Source organism: Nanorana parkeri, unplaced genomic scaffold (genome assembly GCF_000935625.1).
Source record: "Nanorana parkeri isolate BGI_ZX_2015 unplaced genomic scaffold, ASM93562v1 scaffold309, whole genome shotgun sequence".
Lineage (NCBI taxonomy): Eukaryota > Metazoa > Chordata > Amphibia > Anura > Dicroglossidae > Nanorana > Nanorana parkeri.
Genome location: NW_017306577.1, coordinates 36559 through 50208, shown reverse-complemented (window position 1 = coordinate 50208; position 13650 = coordinate 36559).

Genomic DNA, 13650 nt, shown 5'->3' with positions numbered 1-13650 from the left:
GGGGGTACCAAGGTGATCGGATGGCTTTACAGTGAACACAAAGCCAGCTCTACAAATTTAAAGATACCATTTTTACACTGAGTTTTCACAGCTGCTATCTTGGGATTAAATGAAAAAAGCCTTCATCTGCTTCTCCTGCCATTGGAGCTTCAGGTGCCAGCCAGGGGAGGGAACAGGAAGCCACACACTGATGACATCAGACCTTGAAGAGCTTTCCTAAGTCCGCACATGACACACAGCAGCCACTGCTGGGTCCACCCCTCTCTAATTATTATTATTATTCAGGATTTATATAGCGCCAACAGTTTGCACAGCACTTTACAATAAAAGGAAGACATTACAATCACAATACAATTCAAGACAAGATGGTAAGGAGGGCCCTGCCCCTGAGGGCTTACAATCTAATAGGGAGGGGCCAGTGATACATGAGGAGGTAGCTGTGTGGGGATGAATTGTTTGAGAATGTGATGGTTGAGCGGTTAGGTTGAGGTGGGATAGGCTTCCCTGAAGAGATGAGTCTTAAGGGATCGCCTAAAGGCAGTTAAGGTGGGAGATAGTCGGACAGGTTGGGGGTAAAGAGTTCCAGAGGATGGGAGAGACTCTAGTGAAGTCCTTGAGGAGAGTATGGGAGGAGTTGATGAGGGAGCTGGAAAGCAGGAGGTCTTGGGAGGAGCGAAGGGGACGGTTAGGGTGATACTTTGGGATAAGGTTGAAGATATAGATGGGGCAGAGTTGTGGATGGCTTTGTATGTAGTTGTTAATATTTTGAATGTTATTCTTTGGGCGAGTGGAAGCCAGTGCAGGGATTGGCAGAGGGGGGCGGAGGATGGAAGCCAGTGCAGGGATTGGCAGAGGGGGGCGGAGGATGGAAGCCAGTGCAGGGATTGGCAGAGGGGGGCGGAGGATGGAAGCCAGTGCAGGGATTGGCAGAGGGGGGCGGAGGATGGAAGCCAGTGCAGGGATTGGCAGAGGGGGGCGGAGGATGGAAGCCAGTGCAGGGATTGGCAGAGGGGGGCGGAGGATGGAAGCCAGTGCAGGGATTGGCAGAGGGGGGCGGAGGATGGAAGCCAGTGCAGGGATTGGCAGAGGGGGGCGGAGGATGGAAGCCAGTGCAGGGATTGGCAGAGGGGGGCGGAGGATGGAAGCCAGTGCAGGGATTGGCAGAGGGGGGCGGAGGATGGAAGCCAGTGCAGGGATTGGCAGAGGGGGGCGGAGGATGGAAGCCAGTGCAGGGATTGGCAGAGGGGGGCGGAGGATGGAAGCCAGTGCAGGGATTGGCAGAGGGGGGCGGAGGATGGAAGCCAGTGCAGGGATTGGCAGAGGGGGGCGGAGGATGGAAGCCAGTGCAGGGATTGGCAGAGGGGGGCGGAGGATGGAAGCCAGTGCAGGGATTGGCAGAGGGGGGCGGAGGATGGAAGCCAGTGCAGGGATTGGCAGAGGGGGGCGGAGGATGGAAGCCAGTGCAGGGATTGGCAGAGGGGGGCGGAGGATGGAAGCCAGTGCAGGGATTGGCAGAGGGGGGCGGAGGATGGAAGCCAGTGCAGGGATTGGCAGAGGGGGGCGGAGGATGGAAGCCAGTGCAGGGATTGGCAGAGGGGGGTGGGGGATGGAAGCCCGTGCAGGGATTGGCAGAGGGGGGTGGAGGATGGAAGCCAGTGCAGCGATTGGCAGAGGGGGGTGGAGGATGGAAGCCAGTGCAGGGAATGGCAGAGGGGGGTGGAGGATGGAAGCCAGTGGAGGGATTGGCAGAGGGGTTTCACCTATCAGTGGTCGGGATTACTAGAGAACTTTCACATGAGAGAGGGAGCAATAAAGAGCTTATAACATCCTCTATGCACAGGGACTGTTACATGGGATAGACGGGTCACTTTAACAATTCTATTTTTATTTCAACACAATTACAGTGTTTGCTGGACCCCATCATCTCATTTGTTGCCGGGACATCTTTATAGTGAATATTTAGATTTGTTTTTTTGTTTTATAACCTAACCGTTAAGTTTATTCTTTCCCATCATAAATATTCAGGTGATTTATTCTCTGCTGAGGAAACCGGCGTTCTCAGGCTTTAAAAAACGTGTCTGGCTGACTTGGAGCCAAAAAGTGTCAAAAGGTTCAGAGCAACAGTTGAAAACAAAAAAGGCGGAACTGTTAAACCAACGCTGTAAGTAGCTGTGACATCATCTCCTAATCATCCGCGCCTGGCCGCTGCTCGCTGACATTAAAAAAACCCCCCCCAAAAAACAGCATTTAACTTTTCCAAATTAATACCAAAAATGTTTCTGATGTAACTGTGAATGTTGAAGAACGTACTTGGTGCGCGTTTTGCTTTAGCAGGAGGCAGATGTGTCATCTGATGTTGTGGATTCCATGCTGGAGAGACGCTGCGAAGGAAATGTGAAGGCGCGGGACGAGATGATTGGCTAGCTGCTGTAGACTGTGACAGGGAGATGAACGAAATAGAGAATTTTCATGTCTTCAATCAGAAGATTTCTACAAAATGACATTGGAAATAATGAGAAAAGTGATATCTTGGGGGAGCTCGGTGTCCACCTGTCAGGGTTAATAACACTGCTTGAGACAACACTGTAGAGTGCACAGGAAGTTATCAGCTCACAACTAGTGATGAGCCGGACACCCCCGTGTTCGGTTCGTATTTGAACATTCGAACAGCCGAAAAGTTCGAATACGAACTCGAACTCAATGCAAGTGAATGGGGGTCGAACGGGTCCCCAGTTCTCCTAAATGTACTGGCAGCTGCCGATACATTTAGGAGAACTGTGGCTTCAGCAGCCTGTGTCCCTTCAAATCCCCGCTGCTCTCCGAGCCTGTGTTGGCGGAGACAGCGGGGACACAGACCGCTGCATGCCTTCGCTGCCCCCCGTACCTCTGCTGCTGTCCTGGCCTCCGGTCCCCTGGTCCGTCGGCTTCTTCTCCGATCCGGTCTGGCCACGGCTCCTCTGCCCCGCCCCCCTACCTCCTCTCCATTGCAGGCTGGGAGCCATACCCAGATTATTCTGATGAAGGGGGTTTGCCCCCTGAAATGCGTCAATCTGGGCTGACTGCGGTCGGTGGACGGTGATGTGACCGGAGGCTACTGTGTTACATAGTCGGGGGGATACCATGTTGGGTTAACAGACAGTGTGGCCTCTCGTTTGTTGTTAAAGCCTGATGATAACGTTTGTTTGTGAGTACCTTTATCGCTTGCTTTATTTATTGTAATAAACGATTTTACACACGGAGGTGGCGCTCTGTTCCCTTTTGTTTTCTATGTTTGTGGGAGCCATACCCAGCCTACTATTGGATATTGTAAAATGCAATAGCCAATAGCAAGCTGGCTATTGCACCCGCCCACTGCCTGCTGTCAGTCAGCATGGGGGAACCTGATAGAGAACTTTCTCCTCCAGGCCCCTCCTCTGCTGAGCCCTGATTGGGCAAAGTCTTGCACCTGACCTGTGGTCAGGTGCAAGACTTTAACAAATCAGAGCTTCAGTGGGCATTTTGCATTATGGAATGTCAGCGGCCAAACAAACGTGAACATGCCATAAAGTTCGGCGTTCGGCGAGCGCTCGAACTGCCGATGTTCGAATTGAACTCATGTACGAATCGAACACTCGGCTCATTCCTACTCACAACATTTCTGGCAGGATCAACATGTATTTTTGTGTAACAAAAGGCTTCATATGGTATGTTTAGCAAACCAAAAAGGGAACAAATAAGAGAAGATCATTAATAAGGTTTAAAAATATATTTTAAGACTTAATTGGCTGCTTGCTCGTTCCAGATTAGTGATAACCTAAGTCAGTGGTGGCGAACCTATGGCACTCGTGCCAAAGAGGGCATGTGGAAATATGCCCGACCGTCCCGGAGAGCCAATACAGAACACTTGAGAGCCCACCTGAGAGCCCTTATAGACCACATAAGACTCACAGAGCCCCTTGAGAGCCCACACAGTGCCCCTGAGAGCCCATACACACACCCAGAGAGCCCACGGAACACACCTGAGAGCTCACACAGCGCCCAAGAGAGCCCAAACAGACCACCTGAGAGGCTGCAAAGCCCACCTGAGCACTGCACAGCCACCCTGAGAGCCCGTACAGACCACCTGAGAGCCTGTGCAGACCACATCAGAGCTGCACATCCACCCTGAGAGCCCATACAGATCACCTGAGAGCCGCACAGATCCCCCTGAGAGCCCATACAGACCACCTGAGAGCCCACAGAGGTTGCAATTGTAGGGTTGGCACTTTGAGATACTTAAGTTAGTTTAGTGATCCAGTGTGGGCGCTCGGGCTCAAAAAGGTTCTCCATCACTGACCTAGGTTGTGAGGGGAGGTCCAGGATGACAGTGTCGAAGCCCTAACATTTAACACGTTGGCAGTTGCAGCTCTTATATTGCTCTCCTCACAGGTTGGCTTTGAGATAGCCCCCTATCTAAAGCCAAGTCCCCTCCTTCCCTCAATCTGCTGCCAGGGCCCCCAGAATATTACATGGATCAAAACGTGGTCCCCCCATAGTCACATGACTGAGCTTAAGAGTGGCATCTGATTGTACCCAACAAGGTAGTATCATGTGTTCCCCCATAGCCCACTACAGGTGCAGGTTCTGCACCTATGGATGTGGCCACAGGGAACCCCAGGAATGGTAAGTGCGGGTATTTACTATAAAGAGAACATGTTACTTCACCTTGTATCTGCAAAATAAAAGCTCACTTAAACAGCAAATGACTTAGTGTATAGACAAATGGCAGACGGCGGAGCTCAGGCTGGGGGTGGGGTTATACTGCCAGACTTCCAAAATGTTGTAAGACGTAGATAAATTTCAGAAAACTACGTGGATCCAAATCAACATTTGTATGGTTGTATAGATGAACACACCGGTGGCGATGCGACCACAGTTTACATGTCCCGGGCCCTCGGTCTGATTAATTCCCAAATTAAACACAAAAACTGAGATCAGCAGAGCCACTAATGGGTGAGTCAACGGCATCCTGCGGTGAGAGTCTTTCATTTCGCGGCAGACGCGGTGCGGCGGCGGCGGCCTCCTGAGCTTATTAAGAAACAATTCTTTGTAATCAGCGAGCTTCGAGGCGAAGGTATTATTCTCAGAAGCCAGATACAAAATAAACAGTTTGGTTCTTCTAATAGTAAACAGGAATAATTAGAGATCGCAGACATCCTGCCCGCCGCTGAGCTGTAACACAAATGGAGACGGAAGATTATTCATCGGGGCGATAGGGGACCGTCTTCTCCATTTATCTTTTTTAAAGTGGAACGCCATTAAAGTAGATCCGAAATCTCATAGAAGCTTTAAAGGAGAACTATGGGGTCAGTGTTTTTCCCCATAGTTCTCCTCAGGGTCACGGGAGGACACAAACTAGCATCCTCCCGTCACCCAAAGCTCAGTATATAGGGAGCTACAGCTCGCGGTATACTGAGACCGCCGCAGCCAGGACGGATCCCGACATTACTGTCGAGATCCACCCAGCTGCCTATCTAGAGGCAGAGCCAGCGGTACCCGCCCCCTCTCCCGTCCGTTCCGCCAGTCAGCGCTGGAAGATCGGAGAGGGATCCTGCAGGGACAGGATCGAGAAGTGAGCGAGCGCCGGTATGTGTTCGCTCACTTGCCAATCTATTGAGCCGACGTGTGACAATGAAACTCGAACTATGAGGATCAGTGGAAATCACTCCCCTCATAGTTCTCCTTTAACACACAATCTGATGCCTCATATACAGAGACTTAAAATTGGAAACAAATGTTTCCTTAAAAAGAATAAAAAGTTCTGATGTATCAAAAAATAACTAAAAAATATTTACAATAAAATATCTCAGGGATTTCCTTCACATGGAAGGTTACATTTATTTATAAACACAGAGACAAGGACATATAAATATGTTTATTGTATCCATGATTCCCGTGTCCTTCCATGCGTCATGTATAATGCCCGCCACCAATGTGCGCCCCTCTCTATACTCCAGATGATCTGAACCTGCTCATGGATGATGTATTGCTGATCCGTCATGTTAATCCCCGGTAGTCAGATAGTTAATCATTTCCATAATCTTAAACCTGATGGTGTCTGCCGTGTCCCAGCATCACGGGGGAGTTCCACACAGGCGTTCTAGAGCCACAAATCATCCGGAGACATTCCACTGCTGATCTGGGACGTGATTGGTGGGGGGGGCGATGGATGTGATCATATTTCACTAAGTTGTCATAGAGGAAAGGAATTCATCGGCCTCCAGATAATATCGGGGCACCAGAGCTGCTATTGTTATGATTCATGTCCCTCTGATGTGCTGAAAGTTCAGGAGAAGTGGAACCTATTAGAGAAAGATGGACCATTTATATACCATCATGGACCGGGAATGTAAAGATGTCACTGGTCTCTAGTGAAAGGATAGGCTGCATTCTCAGTGATGTCACCGGTCTCTAGTGAATGGATAGGCTGCATTCTCAGTGATGTCACCGGTCTCTAGTGAAGGGATAGGCTGCATTCTCAGTGATGTCACCGGCTCTAGTGAATGGATAGGCTGCACTCTCAGTGATGTCACCGGTCTCTAGTGAACGGCTAGAACAGTTTTTCCTCTTTATAACTTTGTATACAGATTTTTTTCATATGGGATAAACGTTCTCTTTCTGGAAACATTTTGGGGTATATTTAGAAAGCAGTGAATGTGCCCTTCACTGTTGGTGAATCTTCTTGGTACAGGTCTTTAAAATGAAAGTGATCGATTCACCCGCAGCCAATGTTTTTTTTATAATCATTCACTGATTATAGATATCCGTTGTAGTTTTCATCCTCCACCATAAACATCGGACGATTCGATATAAATAGCAAAAAATCGATACAAATAAAAACTTACAACACGATGTCACAACCTTCAAAGTTTTACAAGGCGGCCGATGAAAGCAGAAGATGTCGCAATGACACGTATTCAGCGGGTGACCTGAGTGGTATCACAGCAGTCAGTGAACCGGGCGATCTGAATCACTGCAGATAAAATGAAATGACACCAATTCACCGTCCAAAGTGCAGACCGTTCCCCTAATGAGTAAGCCAAACACCGAGATCAATAACATATAGATTAAAGCACCCTCGTGTCATCATGTCCTATGTTTTCATAAGGCGAAACTCTTCCAGGTATCTATTACCTCTCACGGAGATCACAATACTACCCCTGGCAATGCCTTGAACTGAACTTTTCTCTCCGGATGGACGGCACCATCTTCGTTCAGGCATCATTCAGGGTCACCATCTACTTCCTGGACTGAGATGTGGCTTAGAGATGACAGAATCATGTAAATCCTGGCGTCTTTGCATTCATAAATGTCTGACACAGATCAGCCCCTGCTGCAGCCCCTCACCTTGTGACTTGAGACAAAGTTACAATGTCGCAGACTGATCACTGGGGGAGGGGAGACTGATGAAATGCTTCCTCCTGCCTGCAGCAGACTGATGACATCATATCAGCCTAGGCACAGTCAGTGGAATGGCACAAAGTCAGATTTGTAATGATAAAAGTTGGAGCTTCTTTTGAACAGGATACGGTTACCGTATATTGTGATACGTCAGGATTTTATTAATGCAGATTTGTAAAGTGACATCATCACTGTGCTGCGCAGACCCAGCAGGCCCCACCCACTACAAGAAACTACAGGAGGGGGCAAAGACAAGACCAGTCACCCTGCACAAGAAGAGCACAGCAGTGAGCGGTCTTTATTACAGGAGGGGGCGGAGACAAGACCAGTCACCCTGCACAAGGAGAGGGAGGAGCAGTGACCGGTCTTTATTACAGGAAGGGGCGGAGACAAGACCAGTCACCCTGCACAAGGAGAGCGCAGCAGTGAGTAGCATTTATTACAGGAAGCTCACCATGATTCAAGGAAGAATACACACATGACTCTTGTATGAGGACAATGTCTGCTGATCCTGATTCCTGGATTTCGGCTTTAATCAGACCCGAGTCTTTTGTTAGTAGATGGTGACCGTTTGTTTCTTTTTTCTTTCCATTGACTCTCCTCTCGTTCCACGTGTGTGCTGGCGCACTTTTATTTGCATCCCTCCGATAAGGTAGATGTGTTTTTTTTCTTTTTCAATAATCGCTTTGTAAAACGTCTCATCCCGCTGGGAGCAGATATTCAATAAACACAGCGAGGGGAACCTCTGGAGCTGCGCCTGCTACGTTCGGGGGATAAAACGCCGCATTCCACGGGTCAGAGTTTCTGCAGCAGCCAGATGTGGATGAAAAGCAAATGCCCGTTTTATTGTTGTTTTGCTAAGAAACAGAAGAAGGTTTGTAAAAAAAGACATTTTCCCCCTGGAAACGAGGACCAGGCATGTGGTTTGAATCATTGGTACAGTAGGTACGCTCCACTCAGACATGGAAACTTGGAATTTTATCTACCTGCTGAGGGAGTCTCGTTTTTATCCTAAATCTGGCTGTCCTGCCGGCTATGGCCCTGAGGCTTCTGGTATAAGCAAAATTAAGCGGTCTACTTATAAACAGGACCCTCCGCCCTGCGAACATCTACAAACCTTTGTTAAGTACGAATATTGGCAAAAATGAACATTAAAGTGACATTAAACCCTCAGATTTTTTAACATAAACCAATAGTGTAATGTGCGCCTTACTGTAATCCATGGTTGTTTCCCTTTCTCTGTGCTGCTCTTCCTTTTAAATCCTCATGTCTTCTCATGCTGGGGGAGAACTTCCCTTTTCAGCTGACTGCCTCTTCCTGTAGTGCTGGCTCAGGTTGCAAACCAACACACAGACAACATGTAACCATTTGGGGCGGAGACAAGACCAGTCACCCTGCACAAGGAGAGGGAGGAGCAGTGACCGGTCTTTATTACAGGAAGGGGCGGAGACAAGACCAGTCACCCTGCACAAGGAGAGGGAGGAGCAGTGACCGGTCTTTATTACAGGAAGGGGCGGAGACAAGACCAGTCACCCTGCACAAGGAGAGCGCAGCAGTGAGTAGCATTTATTACAGGAAGCTCACCATGATTCAAGGAAGAATACACACATGACTCTTGTATGAGGACAATGTCTGCTGATCCTGATTCCTGGATTTCGGCTTTAATCAGACCCGAGTCTTTTGTTAGTAGATGGTGACCGTTTGTTTCTTTTTTCTTTCCATTGACTCTCCTCTCGTTCCACGTGTGTGCTGGCGCACTTTTATTTGCATCCCTCCGATAAGGTAGATGTGTTTTTTTTCTTTTTCAATAATCGCTTTGTAAAACGTCTCATCCCGCTGGGAGCAGATATTCAATAAACACAGCGAGGGGAACCTCTGGAGCTGCGCCTGCTACGTTCGGGGGATAAAACGCCGCATTCCACGGGTCAGAGTTTCTGCAGCAGCCAGATGTGGATGAAAAGCAAATGCCCGTTTTATTGTTGTTTTGCTAAGAAACAGAAGAAGGTTTGTAAAAAAAGACATTTTCCCCCTGGAAACGAGGACCAGGCATGTGGTTTGAATCATTGGTACAGTAGGTACGCTCCACTCAGACATGGAAACTTGGAATTTTATCTACCTGCTGAGGGAGTCTCGTTTTTATCCTAAATCTGGCTGTCCTGCCGGCTATGGCCCTGAGGCTTCTGGTATAAGCAAAATTAAGCGGTCTACTTATAAACAGGACCCTCCGCCCTGCGAACATCTACAAACCTTTGTTAAGTACGAATATTGGCAAAAATGAACATTAAAGTGACATTAAACCCTCAGATTTTTTAACATAAACCAATAGTGTAATGTGCGCCTTACTGTAATCCATGGTTGTTTCCCTTTCTCTGTGCTGCTCTTCCTTTTAAATCCTCATGTCTTCTCATGCTGGGGGAGAACTTCCCTTTTCAGCTGACTGCCTCTTCCTGTAGTGCTGGCTCAGGTTGCAAACCAACACACAGACAACATGTAACCATTCCAGAGACAAGGCAGTCTGCTGCAAAACAGAAGTTCTGCCCAGCATGAGAACAGATACAGATTTAAAAGGAAGAGCAGCAGAGAGAAGGAAACTACCATGGAATACAGTAAGGCGCACATTACAGTATTGTTTTATGTTAAAAAATCTGAGGGTTTAATGTCACTTTAAAATATTTTCTTTTTAGATCGAATGTATTTTTATGTAACACTGCAATATGGCCACTAGATGGAGCTGAGGAGCATAGGAAATAATTACTTGTTCTATGCTCTTCAGCTCCATCTCGTGGCCATTTTGCAGTATTACAACACAATGTATTCAATCTTAAAGGAGAACTATGGGGTCAGGGCTTTTCCCCATAGTTCTCCTTAGGGTAACGGGAGGACACAAACGTCCTCTCGTCACCCTAGGCTCAGTATACCGCGAGCTACGGCTCGCGGTATACTGAGATGCCGCAGCCGGAGCGGTTCCCGACATCGATGTCGTGATCCGCCCACCTGCGTGAGTGACAGCTGCCTCTGCCTAACTAGAGGCAGAGCCAGCTGTACCCGCGCTGGTGGATCGGAGCGGGGAGGGGGTAATCCAGCACCTTTCCTGTCACTGCAGAGAGCCGTAACAGGATCGAGAGGTGAGCAAACGCCGGTATGTGTTCGCTCACCTCCCGATCTACTGAGCCGACCTGTGACAGTCTCATTGTCACAGGTCGGCTAGAACTATGAGGTGAGTGGAAATCACTCCCCTCATAGTTCTCCTTTAAAACAGAAACACATTAAGAATGTTAATTTTTGTCTTTATTAGCAAAACAAGCAATGCACACAGATATTCTCAGGGTGAAGGGCCCTGCACATTGTTTATCAGTAGACCCCCTAAGTGTTTTAATCGAAAATCGAGACATTTAGTTTTACAGAAATATATTGGAGTTAATGGAGAAGGGGAATTTAAATTGTATTCAAAAGAGTAGGGAATCATTAAGGGCCCACTTGTATCTATGCTTTCTGTCTAGTTGACCCGTGGCTGCTGCCTGCCTGAACCCCTACATGGACTCTGACTACTCATAGCTGCTTCTGCTGCCTGCCTAATCCCCTACCTGGCCTCTGACTACTCTTGCCTGCTGCCTGCTTTGACCCCTGACTGGACTCTGACTACTTTGCCTACCATCTGCCTCTACCTTGCCTAGACTTTGACTACTATTGCCTGCTGCCTGCCTTGACCCCCTGCCTGGATTTTGACTACTCTTGCCTGCCGCCTGCCTCAACCCCTGCCTGGTCTCTGACTGCTCTAGCCTGCCTTGACCCCTGCCTGAACTCTGAGTTCTTTTGCCAGCTTGTGACCATTGTCTGCTCTCCGACTACTCTAGCTTGCCATCTGCCTTGACCCCTGCCTGAACTCTGACTACTCTTGCCTGCTGTGACCCCTGCCTGGTATCTGACTACTCTAGCCTGCCACCTGCCTTGACCCCTGCCTGAACATTGACTACTCTTGCCTTCCGTGACCCCTGCCTGGTCTCTGGCTACTTTTGCCTGCCATCTGCTTTGACCTTAGCTTGTACATCAACCAGCTTAGTGGCGCTAATCAGTTTCAACATGGTAGCCATCCTCTTTCTATAATCCCCTTGGTGGAAGGATCCTGAGGCCACAACCTGGTGACATTGCAACAAAGTTGCCCAGGGGCCACTAGGATCACTTTCCCATCACTACTGCTCTGGTGAAGACTAGGTATGAGCTCAGGTTTGGTCTGAACCTGGTCCGAGTCTGAGCTCCTCCAAACCCGGAAGGGACATGGGGCCACACACCCAATCAGCTGCTCATAAACAAAGAAGTGGGATGCGTGTGCTGTCATTGACCAAATATAGCCATGTGCTGTCATATGAGGTCGGTGATGTCATAGCATCCGCCCCTCTGATTACATGCAGCTGCAGTCAAGGAATTTCCCAACTGCAACTGATTGGGTGGCAGTGGAAGGAGCTTCCTTCCAGGTTCGTAGGAGCTCAGGTTCGGACTGGGTTTGGTCAAGACCAAAGTGCCATTTAGACTCTGCGACCCTGGTAAGCCCACGTCACTTGCCAGGGGGAATGCCATGCCATAATCTCTCCCTATATACTTTCTCATCGTATTCCCTATGTGACCCTCAGGGCAGGTTCACAACATTTTCCAGACCAGATCTGGTCCAGAAAATAGTGTGAACCTGCCCGCAGTTCAAGTGCATTCCATACCGGACAAAATGAGACATGCAGTATTTTTCTGGTCTGGTCTGGTCTGGAAAGCACTGCGCTGGTGTGAACAGAGGCCAGAAATGGCATAGGGATACATTAGGATACATTTTAGGTCCGGAAACAATCTGGTCTTGTCTGGAGATCATCTGGATGTGGTGGGAAGGGGCCCTCAGAGAGGGTGACAACGCTGTTGGAAATTCGTCTGTGGTCTCACAGTGTTGTTGGGCCTCCGCAGGAAATGATGTGACCTTTGGAAAACTGTCAGGATGAACAGGAACATAGTAGGGGAAGTAAAGATGCACAGTAACATATACATTGGCACTATCTGCTTTCCCTACAACAAGTTTTAATAAAGTCCTTTTTAGCTGAATACAGGTGCACTTTAACATGAGTAAAATAACTTGAGTAAACGACAGGAAATGACTGAACTCTTCCACCTCTTCTAGCTGGTCCTCCTGTGAAGAACTCTACTCCACATGATTGCAGCACTTCTGACAGCAGCCATCCATGGAAATGGCCCCCCGCAAGACTTTCAGCAGTCAGAAAAAGTTACATGATCGTTTTGTTAGGCACGAAGGATTCCTGGAAATGGGGAAATTCAGACGGCCCGGAGATCGGCCGCAGGCTTCGGGATCATTCGTGAATTTTCACCGTTCATTCAGGAAACGGCATTCTCTTATTTTTGCTGGAACTGAGACGATGACAGATTGTGTCAAATTCAGTTTTTATAGTCAGAGGTTTCATTACATTAACCAGAAACCTTTCATTGTTATTATTATTGTTATATTTAATACAGTTTGCAGTTCGCTTAGTTGTTACTTTGTACATTTAACAGGAAACTATCTGTAAGCGTGCGTGTGGAGAGAGGGGGGGGGAGGAGAGAGAGAGTGAGAGAGAGTGAGAGAGAGAGAGTGAGAGAGAGAGGGGGGATGAGAAAGAGAGTAAAAGTAAGAATTTGTGTGTGTGGTGTAGAGAGAGAGTGCTAGAGAGGAAAGACACAGATAGACACAGATACACAGAGGGGATAGGAGAAAGGAAGCAAAACAGACAATGAGAATAATAAAGAGAGAGAAAGGAATAGAGAACAAGAGAGAAAGAAAAAAATAAGAGAGAGAGAGAGACATGATAAGAGAGAAAGAAGAGGGGGTTAAGAGAGAGAGAAGAGAGAGATAGAGAAAAGAGAGAGATAAAATAAAGAATAAGAGACAGAGGGAAAGAGAACGAAAGAAAAAATAGGAGAAAGAGAATAAAAAAAGGGAGAAAGAAAGAAAAAAATAAGCGAGAGAAAGATGATAGAAAAGAGAGAGAGAAGGGAGAGAGAGCGTGCAAGAGAGAAGGAGGATTAGAGAGAGAAAGAGAGAGAGAGAGAGAGAGGGGAAAGGGGGGAACAGATGATAGTGATAGATCGAGAGAGAAGAGAGAGAGGAAAGGGGGGAACTGATGATAGAGAGCGAGAGAGGAGGAAGAGGTGATAGTGATAGAGAGCGAGAGGAGGAAGTGAGAGGAGAGAGAAGAAGAGAGA